This window comes from Rosa rugosa, chromosome 1 (genome assembly GCF_958449725.1).
Source record: "Rosa rugosa chromosome 1, drRosRugo1.1, whole genome shotgun sequence".
Taxonomy (NCBI): domain Eukaryota; kingdom Viridiplantae; phylum Streptophyta; class Magnoliopsida; order Rosales; family Rosaceae; genus Rosa; species Rosa rugosa.
The window spans coordinates 40,435,423-40,458,021 of NC_084820.1; the positions used below are offsets into that span (position 1 = coordinate 40,435,423).

The 22,599-nt window shown below is 39.0% G+C and overlaps 1 long non-coding RNA gene across 2 annotated transcripts; it reads right to left on the reverse strand.

The window, feature by feature from the left end:
* Nucleotides 1–1,346: 1,346 nt before the first annotated feature.
* LOC133737355 (uncharacterized) lies at nt 1,347–3,592 on the reverse strand. Of its 2 annotated transcripts, none has more exons than XR_009859830.1 (3): nt 3,470–3,592; nt 1,689–2,514; nt 1,347–1,578 (listed from the first exon to the last, which is right to left on the reverse strand). It is a non-coding gene; the product is annotated as an uncharacterized LOC133737355 (long non-coding RNA). The 2 variants fall into 2 exon arrangements; XR_009859829.1 differs by having other exon boundaries at nt 3,399–3,566.
* Between the last annotated feature and the right edge of the window lie 19,007 nt (nt 3,593–22,599).

Sequence of the window (22,599 nt, forward strand, 5' to 3'; positions counted from 1 at the left end):
CTCTGCTTCCTGTAAATAAACCTCATATTCCTCAGTGTTAATGGCTGGTTTTCTAACTCTCTCAGATCTCCTCAACACTTGGTTTTCATTCTCAACTTCATTTTGAGCTGCGGCTGCAACATTTGCATTTTCAGTTTGAGGTTCTATCTCAATATCTACAGGATTTGGTTCTTGAGCAATTTGGACTTGTTCTGCAATTATAGGCTGAGATTGTGGAGCTGGTTCAATGGTGACATCTAGACTTAGAGATGAGGTATCAAGTGGCTCAGATTCATCTTCTGCTAATTCTTGGAATTCAAGCTCTAAGTCTTCATATGGATAACTGGGATTAATTTCATCAAGGAACACAGCTCTATTTGTTTCTATGATTCTAGTACTGTGGCTAGGACAATAGAATTTATAAGCAAAAGATCTCTCTGGATATCCAACAAAGTAGGCTGAACTGGTTTTTGGATCAAGTTTTCCAGCTTGGGGATTGTAAGGTCTGGCTTCTGCTCTACATCCCCAAACATGTATATGCTGCACACTAGGTTTCTTATTTTTCCACAGTTTTTGGAAATAGCTTTGCTTGGTGTTCTGTTTATCAAGTAGTTTGCAGTCTTTAAAGCTTCACCCCAAAGAAATCTAGGTAACCCCGAGGTACACATCATGCTTCTAATCATGTTAAGGAGGGATCTATTTCTTCTTCCTGAAACACCATTGGATTCAGGTGTTCAAGGTGTAGTGTACTGTGCTTGTATGCCAACTTTCTCTAAATAAAGTGCAAATGGCCCTTTCTGTTGACCTAACTCTGTATATTTGCCATAGTACTCACCCCCTCTGTCAAACCTTATTGCCTTAATTTCCTTTCCCAACTCCTTTTCTACCTCAGTTCTGTAAATGAAAATTTTTTCTAAGGCTTGGGATTTTTTAAACAATAAGTAAACATAGCAATATCTGGTTGCATCATCTATAAAAGTGATCAAGTATCTATTTCCACATATTGTCTTGTTTGCAAACGGACCACAAATATCAGTGTGAATAAGCTGTAGAGGTTCTGTATCTCTATTTGAGGTTTTCTTTTTGGACTTAGTCAATTTACCCTTTACACACTCAACGCAAGTTTCAAAATCAGTCCAATCAAGTTCAGGAAGTAAGTTTTCCTTTTCCATTATCCGCAATCTATCTTTTGAGATATGTGCAAGTCTCCTGTGCCAAAGAAAAGCCGAATTTTCACTAAATTTTCTTTTCTTACTTAAACTGTTTCTTTCATTTTCAATAGATAACACATCATGAGACAGAGAACAATCAAGCATCCAATAATCATTAACAAGAGAAGCAAGATAACAAGAAATTAACATGGGAGATTTTTATTTCTTCAAGGTTGATGAAAAAAGTACACCCACTCCTAACTAAGCAAGCTACTGAAATCAACTTCCTCTTCATAGAGGGAATATAAAAAACATTTTCCAAAACATAACTAAGACTAGATCCTAAAAGCAGTTTGACTGTGCCTATCGCCTTCACTGCTACTCCCATGCCATTCCCTACTGAGATGTTCACCTCATTTTTCTTTGGGGCCCTCTTTGTTAGAAAGTCCTGCAAACAATTAGTTATGTGAATAGGTGAGCCTGTGTCAAGGTCCTAAGAACTAGGAGAATAATCTACTGTGTTAACTTTGATAGAAAACAAAGAAAATTGACACTTACCCTTTTTCACAAGCCAGTCCTTAAACCCCTTACAATTCTTCTTGGAATGGCATCTTTTTGCAGAAAAAGCACTTAAAACTTCCAGATTTCTTACCCTTTCCACCAAATTTCTTGGGGCCAAGTTTCACTACTTTGGTCCCACTAGTTCCCTCACTTGCAGCTACTGTATTAGACCCTGAAGCCTTGTTCTTACCCTTCCAGTTTGGTTTATTGACTAAATTCACAGAAATAGACTTGTCTCTCTTAAGCAGTTCCTCTTCTTGTACACAGATTGCAATTAACTCATTCAAGTCCCACTGCTCCTTTTGAGCAAAATAAGCTGTTCTGAGAGCCGCAAAGCTAGCAGGGAGATTTTCAAAGAAAAGATGAATAATGAAAGCATCAGGAAAAACAACATTTAAGTCCCTAAGTCTAGTGGTGGTATGAATGATACTCATAATGTGTTCTCTTACACTACCGGAAGCTTCATACTTAGTCTTCATCAACTTATCTAACAGTAAGTGGATTTCAACCTTTTCATTCTCCTTGAACTTAAGGCCGATTGCAGTCATATACTCTAATGCAGTCTCTTGCTCAGCGACACTACCCCTCACAATAGGTGACATGGTCTGTTTCAAGATCAATTTGGTCATTCTATCGGCTCTGTGCCATTCTCTATGCTTGGTGACATCCTGATTAGTACCTTGGTCATCTATAAGGGGCTCAGGTTCTTAAACATATGTCAATACCCTGAAAGCCAAGATACAATCAACCATCTCTTTCCATTTTCTGAAATTCGAGCCATTCAAAAGTTCAATGTTGGTCAGGGAAAAGCCTGAGTTCAAAGCTGAAAACAAGGAAAAACAAAAGTTTTTAGTTTTATGTCAAAACTGGAAAATTTTTGTTTGAATAAAATAAGCACACATATACTACATAATAGTGCATCAAGAATCAAACAAAACAAGAAATAAAACATCCATCATAGAAAACACAAAAATTCCCCAAAAGCACATTCAATGAAACACTTTACCTGTTGGCAAAAAGATGATTCATTATACTGAAGATTAACTTAATTGTAATACTAAAACCTTTAGAAACTAAGGCATCACTGAATGTTCAACACATGTTAGTAAGAAGAAACGTTCAGATCACTAAATTTAGCTCCTAGGATTTCATATTACACTGTTTTAATTTCAAGAATACAAAAGTCGATCCTTCTGTTGAAGATACAGTTACATTCCAGAAATCAAAAACACAGGGTTTGGTTCAGTAGCTAGATGATTTACAAAACAATATCATGACGAATTGATGTTACAATATATATTAGAATAAAATTTTGCAATCTAGAACCAAATTGTTGTTTCATAATGTTTTTGATATAAAACACAACAAGTCTTTATCAGAAAATTAATGAACAAGATATATGAATACTGATTGGGAGATTATCTTGTCACTTAACTTCCATTGAATTACAACCATATATACATGTATAATTGACATGAGAATGAATTACAACCAAGTAAAGCACCAAGAGCATCAATCAATCATCAGATAAAATTCCATTCAAAATCACAATAGTCAGAAAACTCATGATCAAGCAATTCAACATTAAATTTCATCTGGTCACCATCTACTCTAGCGTAGGTGCACGCCGGGAATGCAATTTAGGGTTCTGATGCATAATTATCAACATTCATACATCAAATTTCTAGTTTTGAAACAAAATTGTACCATAATGCTCCCGCGCTGCAGAAGAAGTTAATTGAAACAAATATATATGTCTTAAGGTTCGAGATACATACTAGTCTCATATCTTGAAGCAATTTAAAGTACAAGCATCACGAACAGTAGAATTGATAATTTCCTTACAAGAACCCTGAACCCCAAATTTGGAAATTAAGGAGGAATGACCGTTTGCAGCAAAACAATTAGTTTTGGGGTTGCTGAATTGTGCATATGCACTTTTGGGCTTAATAGTCAATATCAGGTTTGGCTTATAATAAAAGAAAAGTAGGCCGTATTAGAAAAAGGTTTGGCCCAGTTTCAAAAGCCTTTGGTTTTAGCAGAATGAACAAAAGGAATATTGCAAGGAAAACTAGTTCACATAATTCTTAATCTGGTTTATTATCATACAATCCCTACGCTCTGATACCAATTGTTAAACTGAAAATACTCAAGATCATACTAAACTGCACAATTAATAAACAAAGCAAGTCATGTTCTCAAACATTCAAAACAAAACACATATAACATCCGGATTGTGGCACAGACCAGCTTGTGAGGAAAAAGCCATTGCAGCCAAACAAAAACTTCTCAGATCCTCTCGAGAAAGCAAACTTATCTATGGGGCAAGATATTCTGAAAGCTCGTACCTTGTATTTATATTGATCAGTCCGATAAAGTCCTTCCCATAAAAGGCTTCTTAATTCTATCAAAATTGTATCACTATAAGTTTATCCGATACTAATTGCTTGGTTTCCAAGCCATTTAGATCTCCCATCATATTTGTGTGACTCACAACACAAATACAATTAAACAAGGATTAGGATTCATATTTGTTCTCTAATTACTTGTTCTGTAATTAACAATAAGTTGTCACTCTTAATATGAATTATATTGATATTCAAATTCTGTCTTACACAACAATTGTTGGGTGATTTCTGATTATATCTAGAGCGATTATCTAATCCTCTGCCCACAACGAGCTGCCAAGCTTTAGCGAGACACCACCACCATTATTTACAACAACACTGAAACATCTGACTGTAAATCTTCAAACATAACACCACTCACTCCCACCCAACATTGTGCATGTCTTGTAGCACCCATCGCATGACAATGAGGCTGGAATTCGCCGTCGATGAGGCCGGAGGGGGGAGGGGGGAGGGGGGGGTCGTTGGACGAGCCAAAGTACAGTCATTCTGTTTTTCAAACCCTAGGTCTTCTCTTTTGAGAATATGAACTAATACCTTCTTCTCTCACATATTAAACAATGAGTTTTTTTAGGAAGCTAGGACTTCCTTATTTTTATTCACATACTCATTTGTATTAGTACAAACTGTGGAAGTCATATATCAGTATCATTTGCCTTATTCCATACTTATTTCAATTAAGTAACTATGTTATTAATAAAAAAATTAGCAAATTACCACAAGATACATAATCTAGAACATAAAGCCCATGCGCAAGCTTTATTTTTCGGAGACCCATGCGGACATCAAGCTGATCCATGCGGAAAGCCTGAGCCTGTATGGGTTTCCGTTAATTATGAAATGACAACAATACCCATTCGTCTTAGCTTTTTGTTTCTTTCCTCTTTGCTGAGTTAGAGAGTGATTGATAAAGACCGGGGGGGGGGGGGGGGGTGTGGGGTTGGGAGAGAGAGAGATCAAATAGATCGAGATTGCGTTCTTGATTCAAGGTGGAGGGATTAGAGATCCTCACTCCAATCTGTAGTTGCAATCATTTGAGGTATGAGGTATGTATTTCTCTACTTTGCATTTCTCTGTATGATTTGAGGTATCTTTATTGTCAAAAGATACCTATGTTGATTGTTTGGATCTGAACGACAATATGTTTATCTTCTGGGTTGAGTTTTTTAGTTAGTTACTGAGGTGCAGCAGAATTTAATAATATATGTCTTCACATGTTGCTTTGCTATTTTGCTCAAAATTTTAAGGTGGTTATTACTTTGAGGTTTGAAAAGAGATTTAATGTTATTTACCGTATAACAGTTCAATAACATATCATATTTGTTAGGATCGTACTTGGCTGACCAGGTGTGGTTAGCACCTCCTGACCAGGTTTTGGGTGCTCCTCTAAGTATCCTACACGTGTCTCTCTTTCTTTTCCAACCTTTTCTACTTTTATCTGTTCACATAATTAACAAGCCTTAATGTAAGATTCAAAAGCATAGATCTAGCCTTCAACATGCCATATTTCACCTAACGACATCCTGTCTAAACGGTTACTTTCGGGGCGGAATCACTGCTGTTCTAGGCTTATTGAATAATCAATCTTAGCTTGAAACTAGTAAACAGAAAAAATTGCAGTATTTAGAAACTTTAAACAAATATTTTCAGACTGCATATTGGGCTTCATATAGAACTTATTTATTTAACATGATACAGAAATTCAGAGCCTCATTCTCAGGTAAACAGCTAAGAAGCTGTTTAGCTATTCATAAGAATGATTACAGTTACTTACTTGTAATGAAAGCACACTTCACACAATGATAAGAAGGACGAGCAAACTGCTACTATGGCTTTCTTGTTTGAGAGAATATAATTCTGTCTCAATTTTCGAATGCCTTACAAATGAAACTCAAGCTCTTTATATAGAGAGCGGACTTCAAACTCTAATTCAAAAACATAAAATGTACAGAACAACTCCGTGATTTCCTGCTTTCCTGAGTGCTCCAGTTGGTGGAGGTCGGACAAGGAAAAGGCAGGTTCCTCTTAGGTGAAATGTTTTTCACCTTTTCCTTTTTTGAAAAGTAAAAGTAGCTTTTGGGAAAAGTCCAAAAGTACTTTCGGTGTTTTCTACACCTGCTGCTTCACATGTTCTCATCTGTTTCAGAATTGTGGCCTAAGACAAAGGAGTTGTTGTCAGCTTGGGCCATTCTATCTGTTGTGGCATTATCCTCAACGTCTGTATCAACATACATCTTATAGTGGTTGTCATTTTCAAGACGTTCTATCCACTGCATGCATGCCATTGTTGAGTCTATCTCTTTTCTGGTGAGAGATAGGAATAGGTCACTGCTGACTACGTCAGGATGATCATAGGCAGTGATAATAGTTTTATCTCCTGCTGCCAGGAAGGTATTACTGATGTCTTCAGAGATGATCTTCTTCATATATTCTAGGGCCATTGCCTTCATCCATGGGATGCTTGAATTTGGTTGGCCATTGTACCCAACACAGGCAGGTTGTAGATATTTTCTTTGAATGATTCTCACATAATGATATGGAGAAATGTATTCAACCTCACCGTTTGCCTTTCTGATCCATTCTGGGGGAGTAGATCTAAACTTTAGTCGGAGTATGCCATCAGTTTTTCTGACATTCTTGACTGTATTGACGATGATGGGTGGCAAACCTTTTAGATCATCATTAGTTTTAGTCCACAGGTTATGGACAAAACCATTTTCAACAAGCCAAAGCTTGTGTTCTTGAGGATGTTCACTCCGAACATTTACCAAGTATCTTCCAACATATGATCCTGAGACAATGAAGAGGGTTGGTGGTACTAGGTCTTCTGAATTGTGCCTTCCTATCAGATTGTGGAATTCGTGCCAATCTGATTCATTGAGTGCCATGATAGGGACCCTGGCACTTTCTGGACTTTCAAAGAAGTTAATTTTTTCTTTCTTGACAGCACTCTGCTGTACTTCTTCAAACTGTGGTCTGCCGTTTTCATAGAGTTCCTCAGCTAAGGCAAAGAGAGCTGGAAACATTAGACCACTGCTTCTTTCCTGAAAGGCGAATAAAAGATTATCCAGAATTGCCTTCTGGTGGTAAGCAAGTCTCCTGCCAGTTCTGAACACAGGAGTATCGAAAGTTCTAAGTTCATAGTTAAAGACATTGATTACTCCAGTTGGAGTAGGTTTGCTTTTAGACAAAGCAACAGCCGTCAACGGTCTTGATGGGCCTTTACCGTCTGCCGTTTGAGACGGGCTAGCCAATCCTTTACCCTGGGATTGATCAGTTGTGGCTAGTCCTTTTGGACTTAGCAAGAATCTTTTGAGGATATTTTCTTTGTGATCCTCAGTGTCTTCATGTTCTTTCCCAACTCTTCTGCTTCTGGGATTGCGACCTTCGTCGTCCTCATTTCTTCTATTGAACATGGCTAATTCTCTTGTTAAGGCGTCTGGAAGATAGTTCTTGTTTCCTGCAATTAATTCAACAACATAATCGTATTAGTTAAGAAATAATTGCCAGTTGGTTAATCTTCCTCTATCAGCAGCTTTATCTAATTTGAAATTTTTAAAATTCTTTACCCTAGCACAATCGGTGCGAACAGTAAAGGTTTTTCCAAGAAAAGCTGGAGAATTTAAAATTGTTTTCTTAACAGCCAAAATTTCTTTTTCCCCTGTGGGGTAATTCAGTTCTGCAGGGCTGAACTTGCCACTACAAAATTTACAAATTTTTTCAATGTTCGTTCCAGGCGTTTTTGCCAAGACAACTCCAGACCAGTAATTATCACTCGCATCTGTTTGGAGGATAATTTCATCATTCTCTTCTGGTTGTTGTAGAGGAGGGAGATTTTTGCAGAGATTTTTTATCTGCTTCATAATTTTTTCATCATCTTCAGTGAAGCTCCATTTTCTTTTGGAACTTGTTTTAGGAGATAACATTGCTGTTAGTCCTGAGATTTTAGGGATAAAATCTCTCCCATAATTGATAACTCCAAAGAATCTTTCTAGACTCTTAGCATCAGGAATCCTATCTGGGAATTGCCAGATTTTCTCAAGGATATGGGGTTGAAGTTTTATCACTCCATTTTTGATATTTATTCCTAGGAAATCAACTTCATCAAGGATAAAGAAGATTTTCTTTTCACCTAGGATAATTCCATGCTGAACTATCAGCTTGACAACCTCATGGAGGTGTTTCAGGTGTTCTTCTCTGTTTTTGGAGAAGACCAGAATGTCATCTATGTAGACGACGCAGAACTCCGCTACATGTTTAAAGATGTTGTCCATCTTTCTCTGGAAGATTAAGGGAGCTTGCTTTAGACCAAAAGGCATTACTAACCATTCGTAATGTCCTTGTGGTGTTCCAAATGCAGTGAGAGGTACACTCTCAGGATGCATCTTGACTTGCCAAAAACCCGACTTTGCATCGAATTTTGAAAAGACTTTAGCTCCTCTGAGCTGGTTGATCAATACTCTTACTTGAGCAATTTGATAACCGTCTTTGACAGTCTTTTTGTTGACATCTCTGTAGTCAATCACCATTCTAGCTTTTCCTCTTAGAGTTTCTGCATGATTTCTCACATAGAATGCTGGAGCATGATGAGGGCTAGTGGAAGGTTGAATCAATCTCTTATTCAGGAGATCTTTAATATCTTTTCTGAATTCTTTTTGGTCTTCCTCTTTGTAGTGAGGAATTGCTTTGACATGACAGATAGCATTCATATCATGTAATCTTAATTCACAGACCACTGGGTCTTTTTCCCAAAACTTCTGAGGATTTGTGTCTATATTCTCTTCAAGGAGTTTCTTGATTTTTTCAAGAGTGGGAATTTTCTGAGACTCAAGCTTATTCTGAAAGTGCTTGAGGTTATGCTCTTGGATGAAACTAGCTTCTTCTTCTTCACTAGTTTCTTCTTCTTCTTCTTCTGAAGATTCTTCAACAAGCAGTTCTTCTTGTTGTTTAATTTGGAGTATGGGTTCAAATTTGGGTTTGTAGGGGGTAAGATCACCACTATTCGGTTGCGATCTTTGATATTGTGTAGTGAAGTTTGGACCTACGACACTTTTGGCTTGAGTAAGCCGATCTGCCCAGAACACCTGTTCTCCTTTTCTGAAGCCTATCGCTTCTTCATCCTGAATAAATCTCTGTTGGAGAATAAAATCATTTCCCAACAAGAAATCTGAGCCTTGGCCTTCAGATTGCCAGACATTGTAGATGATAAATGTTCCTCCACCAATGGTGATATGAACATTTTTTGCTACTTTATTCATGGTGAGGTGACTTCCGTCAAATGTTACACCAGTAGCGGATCTTTTCTTATCTTCTTTCCAGAGTTCTTCTGGAATTGCAAATCTTTTTGCAACAGTAAATCCTGATCCATTATCTACAAAAGCATGTAGATGATATTTTTTATGATCAGGGAATTTTAGTCCAATCTCTATGTAGTTGCTGTATCTACTAGTAGAGACGACCTTCGATTGTTGAAGCTCATTTTCTTGAGCTTGTTCCTTTGGAATGAATGGTTTACATTCTTCTGGAACATTTTCCTGAGTGGGAGATTTGTCAATACTAGCATCCCCGTTTGTAGGAATTATCTCTTTGTTGTCTGGATTACTGAACCATGACGGAGGGTCATATCTGACTTTATAATCAAACTTGCCAGAGGGTTGGCCAAGTAGATCCCATGTTTCAGTAGCCGCTTCTTGTCTTTCTAAGAGATGAACATTTTCTGGTGTTTTTACCAGTTCTACATTTTCTGGTATTTCAACCAATTCAATATCCTCATCGATTTTTTCTTCATCGATGATTTCTTCCTTTTTCGAGGGAGAAGGTTTCATGGTTTCTTGAAACAACGTCTTTACTTCTTTCTCTTTTTTCTCAGAGAAATATTCTTCATATTCTTGTTCAACCAATTGGCTGACAAGGCCAGTTTTGGTTTTTCTTCTTGCTTCAGCTATGAAGCATTCTTTGTGATAAGTCTTTTTTGACTCTTCACAAAACATAGGGAGACCATCCTTTTCGTGACAGAAGCAGTAGTCACAAATGAATGTACCAGGGTTCACCTGATAAGAAGACATTAAAGAAGCTGTATTACTTTCTTCCCAGTTTTTGATTTTCAAAACATTCATTTGTCTGGATTCGAAGTACTCTACTTCAGAATCTGTCTCAGACTCAGATGAATCTTCTTCAGTCCAGGCAGAGTAAACTGACCTGTCGTCTTCTTCATCATCAGAATAGGCTATTTCGTAGCCCTTCATGTTTGCTGATTCTACTATATGCTCATATTCGTCAAAGAGAGCTTTAGTAGATCTTTTACCCTTTTCCGGGCATTCATTGGCATAGTGCCCTTCAGCTTTACATAACCAACATCTGCAAGCTTTCTTGCTGGGTTGTTGTTTATCCTGGTTAGTATTCTTCCTTTTCTTGAAGAATTTCTTTTTAGGATTTTCATCCTGTTGTTTCTTGTAATTGGAACTTTTCTTGAATTTCCAATCTCTTTTCTTATTACCCTTGTTGAATCTTTTGGGGTAATATTTTTCTTTTCTTTTTCTGTGGAATTTGGACTCATGACATCCCCAGTTAGTGGGTATATCCAATATTCCATAGCAGAAATTTTCAACTCCTTTGAGTTGTTTCTTGGCCATCTTAGCTCTAAGATTGGCTTTGCATTGTTCTTTTAGTAATTGCCGGATTCTGTCAGCAATCCCTCCAACTGAAAATCTTTCAATTGGTTTTTCAGCTATGCTTTCTCTCACAGCTGTTCTCCATGGTTCAGGGAGTTTTCTGTGCAACAGGTTGACTAGATCAGTATTCTCTAGTTCACCAATCGTACAGTAATATTCTTGAAATTCATTCAAGTATTCTTCAAAATATCTCATGTCACATATTTTTAGTGCATGGATATTGGATTTAGCCGTTTCTTTAGCCTTTTCACTGAAATTTGTAAGATCTCCGCAGAATTGATCATACATAGGTGCTGCAAAATCATAAGGAGATTTGGAATTTTTGATTTCTTCCAGCCATTCTTTTCCTCTGGCTGTTTCTTTGAAAGAGAAGTAAAACTTCTTAGCTACTCCAGTGAGGGTAGTTTCAAAGTATATCTGAAGATCTGGAGCTTCAAATTTTCCAAGGGTTAGAGCGGATGCCATCATCAGGCTGTCTACCCATTGGTCAAGAGTTTTTCTCTTGTCTAGAGCTTTGTCTAGATCTAACCAGATACCATAGTTAGAAATTGGTACTCTGGGAATTTTGTCTTCTGGGACAAATCTTTGAGAATTTCTTTCTCCATTTCTGCCCGTAGGGGCCTTCTGAACAGGGAGTTTTATCTTTCCCTTTTCTCTAATGATAATTGTTTTGGAACTGGAGCTATCTCCTTCTTCCATTTCAATATCCTGATAGGGAAGGAGTTTTCTTTCCTTTCCTGGTTTGAACTTCTTCATTTCTTCGATTAGTTTTTCTAATCGTTCAGGATTTTCGCAGGAGTCTGCTTCTTCATAGAGATCATAGAGCTTTTGTGCTCTAAGCATATTAACTGGTCTGTTTAGATCAGCTTCTAGTTCTTCTTCAGATATTGGCTCTTCAATTATAGGTTTTGTTCCACTAGTACTGGCTTCTTTAGTACTATAGCTTCTTCTGAGAAGATTTTTGTTTATCCTGATGTTCTCAGGACAGACATCACTTTTTCTGTGATTGTCAAAATTGAGACTGATTTCTCCAGTCTTTCTGCTTTCATAGACTTTTGCCTTCGCACTTTCTGGTGGTTTTTTCGGACCAGATAGTTTCCATTCAATGGGAAAAGTCACTTCATTCCAAGTAACTTTGTGAATTTGTTGTGAATGGTTCTTCTGATTGGTGAGAAATCCAGTAGTAAGACCTGGGATATTTGTTATCCGTGTCTTAGGAGCTACAGTAGTGCTCATCAATCTATAGTATATTCTGTATACTATTGCGAGTTCTTGCATATCTTCTTTCATGGATATGCCATCTGTCTTAACTCTCAGTCTTAGACAGTGAGCTGCATCTTTTAAGCTGGTGGTGAAGTTCGGGAAGCAATTGAAATATGCTACTTGTTCACATAAAGATGCTTCAAGAGTTCCCAACAGACTAGCTTGAAAATCGTTTAGTCTATTGTCTTGTAAGACACATAGAACTGAACAGTTTATGCCTTCTCGAGCTAGCAAATTTATGCCTACTTGGACTGCTCCAATATGCATAAATTGATATTTTTTTGCCTTAGCTCTGGCAACTTCTGCAGGGGTGATCATTAATAGATCAGTTTCTCCTCCTGAGGTGGCAGGGGTTATAATTTCCAGTAGTTTAAAATGATGGCTATCCATCAGATCAAACGTTCCCCTTTTATAGATTTGTTTAAAATCTAATTTTGGAATTGAGGAGTTTTTTACCTCCTGTTCAATTTCGTTGTATTCAAATTCTTCAGCATTTAGGAGTTGTACTCCTTTCTTTTTCCCAAAGATGCTTAACATGTTGACATCTCGGGTTTCTTTCGGATTTTCATACCGAATACTAGTAGAACTAGTTGATGGATCCAGAAAAATCATGTTTGGAACAGGATTTTTGTCTGGTCTTTCTAATGGTTTGAATCCATTAGTTTTCTTTGGTTTTACTGTAGGCACTGTCACGCCCCGGATTTTGAATGATAAATTCAAATCCGAAACCTGAATAATTACAATTACAAAATCCAAATCTCGAAACTTCGAGTTCATTATTACAATTCACTCTCACAATATATTATAAAGCTCAAATGAGCATAACACACCTCACAACTTACAATTGTTGTAAAACTCTAACAATTGCTCTAACCGCGCGATCACCGTCCTGGTTCTCCTGTCCTGTAGGATTACCCGCTACACAATTTGAATAGTGTACCGGGAGTTGCAACAACACAAAACCCGGTAAGCTTTTTACAGCCAGTATGAGTAAACAAGAAAGAACTGTTGATTTATTAGATTTCAAGACTACCACAAACCCACGTTACTTTCTCACTCTCATATATATATATATAGACACTTATGAGTTACTCTCAATTTAGCTCATAAGATCACTCACTCTCATATATATATGTAGACACTTATGAGTTACTCTCAATTTAGCTCATAAGATCACTCACTCTCATATATATATATAGACACTTATGAGTTACTCTCAAATTCGCTCATAAGATTTCCCAACATTTGGTAGACAGACTCATATATATATATAGACCCTTATGAGTTACTCTCAATTTCCCTCATAAGGTTACCATATATATATTGACACTTATGAGTTACTCTCAATTTCACTCATAAGGTCACTCCACATTTGGCAGACAGACTAGAGCTCTAACTGAACATAACCACTCGTCCGGCCACAGACGTGATTACGATTTAATACTATTAATAACCACCAGCCCGGTACGAGAGCGTGATTCACTAATAGATGCCATGGTCACCTCGTGACCTAGTGATCTCCACAGATCACAACAATTTATTGTTCCTCAACAATAAAACTCAACACCTCTCACAATATATTGTTTCTCAACAATAAACTCAATACCTCTCACAATATATTGTTTCTCAACAATAAACTCAATACCTCTCACAATATATTGTTTCTCAACAATAAACTCAATACCTCTCACAATATGTTGTTTCTCAACAATAACTCAACACAACTCCAACAATACATATTATTTCACGTAATAATATATATATAGACATTCACACAGGAATGTCTAGTAACACCAACAATAGTTCATATGATTGCAACAAAATAAGCAATTAATTGTATTGGGTTCGTAATATGAACCACGTGAGGTTTACTCACCTCGATAATCCCGCTGCGTCTTCAATTCAGCTCAAAATACGATCCACAATCGTCCACCAACTCAAACCGTCAATCACCTAGTCCAATAATGATCTTGACTTAGCCAACAACTCAAATATGTAATTAAACGACGATCCAACGCTCAGATTCAAATTAAACGATGATCCAACGGTCGGATCTGAATTTAATGATGATCCAACGGTCGGATCCTCACGGATCGCCTTTAGGATCATCCTCCAAAATTATCACGAAGATCCAACGGTCAGATCTTCCTGAATCGCCTTTACTAACATCTCCACAAAATTATATGAAAATCCGACGGTCAGATTCTCACGAATCGCCTTCCGAATCACTATTTCTCAATTATACGAAGATCCAACGGTCGGATCTTCGCCCGTGACCTCACAAGGTCACCGGGACAGTCATACGATCAACATATCCAAAATTGAAGCAAAACCGATGGTCAGATCTTCACAGATCGTAAACCGAAGATAAACGTAAAAACGTTAAATAGTAACGTCAAAACGTAAATCCACTATTTATCAACTTTTTCTAACATGACCATGTTATATATCAAAACGCTCGTATGGATGCATAGATCATCGCCTAGATAATGAAAACTCGAAATATGGTCTGATGCGCCGCCACAAGCGGTGGTCAGTGGGCGGTCAACGCGGCGGTCAACGCCGGTCAACCACCTCAGATGGCAAAGTGACCAACTACAAACTGGTTCAAAATGAAAGGGTGATCGACTTCCATACCTGGAGCTAAGTCTGGTTTGGCCTAGATCGTCCTAGATCAAGCGTTGAAGTTGGATTAATCTCGTGCGTCTGATCAGATTCAGATTAAATCAGGGACGTCGAAAAAGTCAAACCATGATCTAGCGTTCTATACACAAAATCGTGATGAAAGGCTTACATGGGGATGATCAGCATGAGGAGGAGATCACGAAAATGGGGACGATCGGCCCATGCAACGCCGGAAAAGTCGTTTTCCGGTCGGGTCGGGTTCACATGGCTGGGGCGTCTTCGATCTCCATCTGGGGGCAGCGGCGGGGCAAGACGGTGGCAGGAAGCGGCTGGGCGTGCGACGGCGAGCTCGGGGAAGGCCGGGTCCGTGGCCAGAGGAGGCCGGAGGAGGGCCGTTCGGCCGGGTCGGGTCGAGCGGTTCGGCCGCGTGGGAGAGGAGAGAGGACGGAGGGTTTCGGGGGACTATTCCGCAAAATCTCCATTTTTTTGTCCTTAATGAATAAATCAGAAATTTTTCCTATTTATAGAAAATTCCCAATTTTCAAATATTCATAACTTAATCATACGAACTCCGAATAATGCGTTCCACATGTCCACGAACTCGTATCGACGAGCTCTACAACTTTCATGAAGGAAGTTTTCCCAAATTTTGAACGAATAAAAAGTCAACTTTGTTGACCCCCTAAAAACGTTCGTTTTCGAAAATAAAATCGTTCGAACTAATTCCACAACTTCTCCAAGCTTCGTACTCGCTCCTACTATCGTGAAATCATTTCTAAAAATCCACGGAAATTAATTTGGATTTTTCGGGGTATTACAATCTACCCTCCTTAAAGAAATTTCGTCCCGAAATTTGAGCGTAAGTCAATTCCTCTCGATTAAGGTTGACCTAACCATAGAATCTCCATCTCTTCCAAATCTGTAGTAATCTACAGAGCCACAATCCTTTGTATAAAAATACATTCCTATGGCCACTAAATCCTTTCATCACAAACGTAAACTCACACAACAACTGCTCAACAACACTCCACATCACATACACAAAATCGTCACATGGATCATCTCATAGATCCTCACATAGATCTTCACATAGATCATCACATAGATCTTCACATAGATCATCACTCTGTACTGGCATACAAGCACAGTAAACACTCTCACAAAGTGTTTCGCTACTCAATTAGCATCACGGTAAATCTCCATAGTAAAACTTAAGATGCATCACTCAAAACAAATCATCCCCAAAAGCACGCCAATAAATTATGTCATCCAATGATGATGACTTGGGCTTGCTCAATCCTTGGGTTAAGCACTAGGGCTGGCCAATTGGGCCTGAAGAAATCGGACCATCCACATTTCGAACCGGCCCAAACCACTTTGGGTTTAACATTTGGGCCTACTATTCGGGCCGAACGATTGGGCTTAACATTTGGGCCTACCATTTGGGCCTACCAATCGGGCCGAACAATTGGGCTTACTATTTGGGCCTACCAATCGGCCCACCAACTTCCAGCTCGGCTACGGTATGAAATTGTACATACCGTATATACGTATACATACCGTACAACTGTATATACGTATGCATACCGTACAGACCGTATATACTTATGTATACCGTACATATCGTATATACGTCCGTATATCAAGCATATACGAGATCCAAAAATATTTGTAAGAGGTAAGGTTCGAACTCCCGACCTCGAACACGAAGGTTTTGCTCCCAACCACTGAAGCAAGAGCTGCCTTCATTAATATATGCTCACGTGTTATATTTATTATGTCATAAGTGACATAAATAAAATAACGGGGAAGGCAAGGTTCGAAACCTCAACCTGCCGCACGAAACCTTTGTCCCCCAACCACTGGAGCACAAGCTGTGCTTAATATAATGTGTACAAATTTTATACTTATTATGTCATAAACGAACATAATAAAAATAAACGAGAGGCGAGGTTCGAACCTCAGACCTCTTGTACACGAACTGTACACTCAACCACTCGAGCACGGCTGCTCACGTTATTATCCATACCAATCCTTTTATTTAAACCAACTGTTTCAACTGTTTCAACAATTCGGCCCAAAACATCCAAGACTGTTGCAGAAACCCAGCCCAACGTATCCAAAACTGTTTCAGAAACTCGGCCCATCATGTCCAAAACTGTTTCTGAAACTCGGCCCATCAGGCCTCCACCCACAGCTACAGTGATGCCTTGATCCGAGACAGGCCCAAGTACGGCCCACTTGTGTCACGGCTTATCCCTTCCGTGATTTACGGCAGTCAAATCTGCTTTCGGCTAAAGCTGTCTGCCACAGCATCTCGAGGTTCGGCCTGTCCCCTTACACGCTCTCCACGCGCCAACAACTTTTCCGGGTTTTCGGATGACTTTAATCCAACGCGTGGATTCAAATTCTGAGATCGTTCATCCAACGGTGGAGATCTGCTCACCTTGTTCTATAAATAGGTGCATTCTGGGGAAAAACTGTTCACTCCAAAAGAAAAGAAATTTTCTTCCGAGCTCAAGCCTTTCTCTCTCAACTCTTCAGCCTTTCTCTTCTCAAATCCTTTCTTCATCAATTTCAATCCTTCTCTTCTGATCTTCTCTCCCATCTAGTTGATTCAATCCCATCTTTCCTCTGAACTTTCAGATCTTCAATCTTTTCCTCCAAATCTTCAATCCTTCTTTCTCAGATCTTTTCTTCCATTTGAAGATTCGATCTCATCTTTCCTCTGAGAATCTCAGATCTCCAATCACCAGTTCAACAACTCCAATCCTTCTAACAAAATCTCCCTCAAACACTAAACCATGTATTCCTCGATTTCCACATCCTCTCACCCCATGACCCAAGAGCCACGAACTCTGCAACTAATGGAGCTCCAAACCCCGCAACAAATGGAACCACAACAACAGCAACCAACAGAGGAGGGAGGAAACACCCAAGCAGCTGGAAGTAGTGCCAACATGGATTTCTGGCGAAGCCGTACCAGGTGGATTCCTACTCCAGAACAAATAAGAATCCTCAAGGATCTTTACTACGTCAAGGGATTTAAGTGCCCAACTACAGAGCAGATTCACGAGATCTGTCTCCAGCTGAACCAGTATGGGTATGTTGAGGGTAAGAACATTTACTTTTGGTTCCAGAACGTCAGGGCTCGAGAGAAGCAGATGAATAGGTGTAATCAGGCTGCTCCAGTGCCCATGAGAACTAGTTCTCTTGGTACTGGTAGATCCATTGATCTCAATTTTGGGTCCACTGGTTCTACTGGTGCTAGTGGATCCATCGACATCAATTTTGGGCCAGCTGGTGGATCCATTGACATCAATTTTGGGTCCACTAGTTCTACTGATGATGGTAGATCCATTGATCTCAACTTTGGTTCCACCTATTCTACTGGTAATGAAGGATTTCTTGATTTAAATTTTGTTTCATATTCTTCCTCACACTTCAACACTAATACCAGTCCAACTCTTTTGGCACAACAGGAGGACAAACATCCCTGCAACAACGAGGAGGAGATCACCAGGAGGTTCAAACTCTTCCTCTGTTCCCCGTGCACGGCGAGGACGTCTTTGGTAACCTGAAGACTACTTCCGAGGAAGGTAGTGCACATGATTACTATTTCGGTGGCTCAGGCGGTTACAACCGTGGATCTCCAGTTTCTCTTGAGCTCAGCCTCAACCCATCCGGAGCTGCTGACTAGGCTTAGTACAGCATAGTCCTCGTTTTCCTTTTTCTTTTTCTTTTTTTTCTTTTTTTTTTTTGTAATATAAACTCAATAAGATGGTGTGCATGTTTTCTTTCCTGTTTGTTTAACCAACAACAACACCAAGGATCGAACCTTGGTCACCCAATACTATTTTCAAAACCATAAACAACTCTACTGCACACATCTTTCATAATGATGCAATAAAAACAATCACTCAAAAAGAATCCAACAATCAATTAAGTCGCATCGAGGTCTAGCTAGTATCCTCTGAGTCAAACCAAACACAACAATTTCATCGATAGGATTAGGGATTTATAAAGCTAAACACATCCTGAGTTAGCTAGGAAAAACCCACGTTTTTAGAGTTACTCTTACAACTCTTATAGAATCTCGATAATTCCATCTATCAATTGCTTCAACAAAAACTCACCACAATTCAATCCCTAACATTTAGCGATTCAGAAATCGAATCAAACTCCATATCACATAGTAATTCACTTGAACCACTATGGATACCTAACAAAGTCACTAAAATCAATATCTGAAATTGCGTTTAACTATATCACCTAAAATCAATCACCAAAGGCAAACCCTTGCCTGACTCTAACATGTCCTCCATGCTTCTTCCTGCACCATACATAGGCCTCAAAATTCAATTTCATTCACTTGAACAAAACTATATTCACAAGTCTGCTATAGACATCAGGGAAAAACCCATACTTTTACTCATAACTTTTCCTTCTAAAAGTTCATCACGTAGTGTATATAAAATCACCACACAACCTTCTTAGTCTACACTAAGAATTCAATCTCACACAAGGTCAGCATAATTGCCTCAGAGTCACTTTAATCACGTATCACATGTCAATTACCAAAACTCCACTAAGACGTCTCTTTATAAAACAAGATATCTAATCCTTGATACGTACACCTCATCTAAACATCTGTACGTCCAACTTAAGAAGACAAAATTTATAACAATTCATACTCGTATCCACACTAGGTACGTGCATAGGTCCACACCATGTCTTCAACCAAACACTTCAACAATCAAAAGAACCTCATTTCCATAAAACAATCCTCGTTGACTTAACAGAGTTGAATCAAGAGGTTCCTATTCCTCAAGGATTGTAACTCGCGGCCACTGAACTTATTCCAATACGAACCTACAAGACAACTGTAAGGTTCTAAGTACAACCCCTTCGAATCTCCATCACCTAAGGAGTATAGTATGCTTGGCTAATACATGTATAACACTTAAAACACAGTATAAGTCAAATACAAATTCATATTAACCAAGTCAATACTATAGGGAATGTATTCACGTTCCCTAAACGACCTAGCGGCCTAAACAACTCCCAACACTCACGCATACCCAATGACTTAGCCAATACCAAAGAGCACACGATGGGGATCCGCTGCAGACGGGCCATCACTCGGAAGGTATTGACACATCACCAAATATGCACCTTACGCTCTGATACCAAACTGTCACGCCCCGGATTTTGAATGATAAATTCAAATCCGAAACCTGAATAATTACAATTACAAAATCCAAATCTCGAAACTTCGAGTTCATTATTACAATTCACTCTCACAATATATTATAAAGCTCAAATGAGCATAACACACCTCACAACTTACAATTGTTGTAAAACTCTAACAATTGCTCTAACCGCGCGATCACCGTCCTGGTTCTCCTGTCCTGTAGGATTACCCGCTACACAATTTGAATAGTGTACCGGGAGTTGCAACAACACAAAACCCGGTAAGCTTTTTACAGCCAGTATGAGTAAACAAGAAAGAACTGTTGATTTATTAGATTTCAAGACTACCACAAACCCACGTTACTTTCTCACTCTCATATATATATATATAGACACTTATGAGTTACTCTCAATTTAGCTCATAAGATCACTCACTCTCATATATATATGTAGACACTTATGAGTTACTCTCAATTTAGCTCATAAGATCACTCACTCTCATATATATATATAGACACTTATGAGTTACTCTCAAATTCGCTCATAAGATTTCCCAACATTTGGTAGACAGACTCATATATATATATAGACCCTTATGAGTTACTCTCAATTTCCCTCATAAGGTTACCATATATATATTGACACTTATGAGTTACTCTCAATTTCACTCATAAGGTCACTCCACATTTGGCAGACAGACTAGAGCTCTAACTGAACATAACCACTCGTCCGGCCACAGACGTGATTACGATTTAATACTATTAATAACCACCAGCCCGGTACGAGAGCGTGATTCACTAATAGATGCCATGGTCACCTCGTGACCTAGTGATCTCCACAGATCACAACAATTTATTGTTCCTCAACAATAAAACTCAACACCTCTCACAATATATTGTTTCTCAACAATAAACTCAATACCTCTCACAATATATTGTTTCTCAACAATAAACTCAATACCTCTCACAATATATTGTTTCTCAACAATAAACTCAATACCTCTCACAATATGTTGTTTCTCAACAATAACTCAACACAACTCCAACAATACATATTATTTCACGTAATAATATATATATAGACATTCACACAGGAATGTCTAGTAACACCAACAATAGTTCATATGATTGCAACAAAATAAGCAATTAATTGTATTGGGTTCGTAATATGAACCACGTGAGGTTTACTCACCTCGATAATCCCGCTGCGTCTTCAATTCAGCTCAAAATACGATCCACAATCGTCCACCAACTCAAACCGTCAATCACCTAGTCCAATAATGATCTTGACTTAGCCAACAACTCAAATATGTAATTAAACGACGATCCAACGCTCAGATTCAAATTAAACGATGATCCAACGGTCGGATCTGAATTTAATGATGATCCAACGGTCGGATCCTCACGGATCGCCTTTAGGATCATCCTCCAAAATTATCACGAAGATCCAACGGTCAGATCTTCCTGAATCGCCTTTACTAACATCTCCACAAAATTATATGAAAATCCGACGGTCAGATTCTCACGAATCGCCTTCCGAATCACTATTTCTCAATTATACGAAGATCCAACGGTCGGATCTTCGCCCGTGACCTCACAAGGTCACCGGGACAGTCATACGATCAACATATCCAAAATTGAAGCAAAACCGATGGTCAGATCTTCACAGATCGTAAACCGAAGATAAACGTAAAAACGTTAAATAGTAACGTCAAAACGTAAATCCACTATTTATCAACTTTTTCTAACATGACCATGTTATATATCAAAACGCTCGTATGGATGCATAGATCATCGCCTAGATAATGAAAACTCGAAATATGGTCTGATGCGCCGCCACAAGCGGTGGTCAGTGGGCGGTCAACGCGGCGGTCAACGCCGGTCAACCACCTCAGATGGCAAAGTGACCAACTACAAACTGGTTCAAAATGAAAGGGTGATCGACTTCCATACCTGGAGCTAAGTCTGGTTTGGCCTAGATCGTCCTAGATCAAGCGTTGAAGTTGGATTAATCTCGTGCGTCTGATCAGATTCAGATTAAATCAGGGACGTCGAAAAAGTCAAACCATGATCTAGCGTTCTATACACAAAATCGTGATGAAAGGCTTACATGGGGATGATCAGCATGAGGAGGAGATCACGAAAATGGGGACGATCGGCCCATGCAACGCCGGAAAAGTCGTTTTCCGGTCGGGTCGGGTTCACATGGCTGGGGCGTCTTCGATCTCCATCTGGGGGCAGCGGCGGGGCAAGACGGTGGCAGGAAGCGGCTGGGCGTGCGACGGCGAGCTCGGGGAAGGCCGGGTCCGTGGCCAGAGGAGGCCGGAGGAGGGCCGTTCGGCCGGGTCGGGTCGAGCGGTTCGGCCGCGTGGGAGAGGAGAGAGGACGGAGGGTTTCGGGGGACTATTCCGCAAAATCTCCATTTTTTTGTCCTTAATGAATAAATCAGAAATTTTTCCTATTTATAGAAAATTCCCAATTTTCAAATATTCATAACTTAATCATACGAACTCCGAATAATGCGTTCCACATGTCCACGAACTCGTATCGACGAGCTCTACAACTTTCATGAAGGAAGTTTTCCCAAATTTTGAACGAATAAAAAGTCAACTTTGTTGACCCCCTAAAAACGTTCGTTTTCGAAAATAAAATCGTTCGAACTAATTCCACAACTTCTCCAAGCTTCGTACTCGCTCCTACTATCGTGAAATCATTTCTAAAAATCCACGGAAATTAATTTGGATTTTTC